The sequence below is a fragment of the Micropterus salmoides genome, unplaced genomic scaffold, assembly GCF_014851395.1.
Source record: "Micropterus salmoides isolate LMB-PRFRI ecotype aquatic unplaced genomic scaffold, ASM1485139v1 Ms_hic_scaffold_11, whole genome shotgun sequence".
In the NCBI taxonomy this organism is placed as follows: domain Eukaryota; kingdom Metazoa; phylum Chordata; class Actinopteri; order Centrarchiformes; family Centrarchidae; genus Micropterus; species Micropterus salmoides.
Window position 1 is genome coordinate 1,884,397 of NW_024040152.1, and position 1,253 is coordinate 1,885,649.

Below are 1,253 nucleotides of genomic sequence, written 5' to 3' on the forward strand. Positions count from 1 at the left end.
TGTTTTTCTACCGTCCTGTCTGATTTACCGCAGTGTTTCCCACAAAATGACAGCGAGCACGTGTTGGACGGATTTGTGCAGCGGTGTTCATGATACTAACCATTCAATACAGACTGGTCCACTAAGAATGTGTTTGCGGGGGAGAGAGAGGAGGTGCTGAGCGAAAATACGCTGAGTGCAGCTCTGTAATCAAATAATCAAAGCAAGCAAGCAATCAAAGTTTTCAACAATGAACTCCAGAATGAAGCGGTCCACAAATATATGTCTTCTTTCTGTCCTTTCGTCCTCCTGTGAGTGATGACCACAGCATGCTGCCGTTTGGAGAACATACCAGATGATGACCATCTAGATAGTTCAGATGAGGGATCACACACATACTACAATGGGTATATTTTGGCATTTCTTACACTCCTTTCAAACTTTTATTTCTTTGTTTCATTCTTTCATTTAATGTGAAACATTTCACATTTAATGTGCATTTATTTGATTATACGTATATGAATTGTTCTTGTTTCAAGGAGAAAGTCAAAGGGACATAACTGAAGCGCTGCAAGGTAATTTACCCTCCACATCCTCAGAAGCTAGGGTGGCAGTGTCTGCCAGTACTGGTCACCAAAACAAGAGTCACAATCCACGAAAAGCTGGCTATTGAATTTCCTGAACAGAAGTTGAAGTACCTTAAGGAGGAGCAATGAAAATGAAGATCCTCCAAGTAGAACTGGAAATGAAGATGAAGGAGATGCAACTGTCTCAAATATCACAACAATGCATGAATCTGAAATAAAAATTGTTTTATTAAATCATTTTGGGTGTTTAATATACCAGACAAATACACTTTTAAAATACAGTAATTTGCTCATTACATGTACAATGGCACAATGCAAAAGCATCTCTGTGGGCAAGTCCTTCTGTGTGGTCTGTTTATAAATGGTGGTACATCTAGATGGTCATCCTCCTGCATCGGGGAATCTGGACATCAATGCTGTTTCAGGTAGTTGTGACGAACGGCTGTTGCAATGATAACAGTGCAGCATCTTTTTGGTTGGAATCGAAGTGTTTTTCGAAGGCACTGAAAGCGACTCTTCCAAACCCCAAACATGCGCTCTACTAGTCCCCTAGTGCCTAATAAGCCTGGTTGTAGCGCCTTTGCTCAGTTGTTGTTGGGTGCAAGTATGGTGTAAACAGAAAATTCTTCTGAGTATATCCACTGTCACCAAGCAATATTCCCTTGTGATCTCCTCTTTCAAACTGAG

The 1,253-nt window shown here is 40.8% G+C and overlaps 1 long non-coding RNA gene across 1 annotated transcript; it reads left to right on the forward strand.

Moving 5' to 3' along the window:
* The first annotated feature begins 279 nt into the window (after nucleotides 1-279).
* On the forward strand, nucleotides 280-800 carry LOC119896927. Its single transcript, XR_005443320.1, has 2 exons — nucleotides 280-386; nucleotides 519-800. It is a non-coding gene; the product is annotated as an uncharacterized LOC119896927 (long non-coding RNA).
* Nucleotides 801-1,253: the final 453 nt, after the last annotated feature.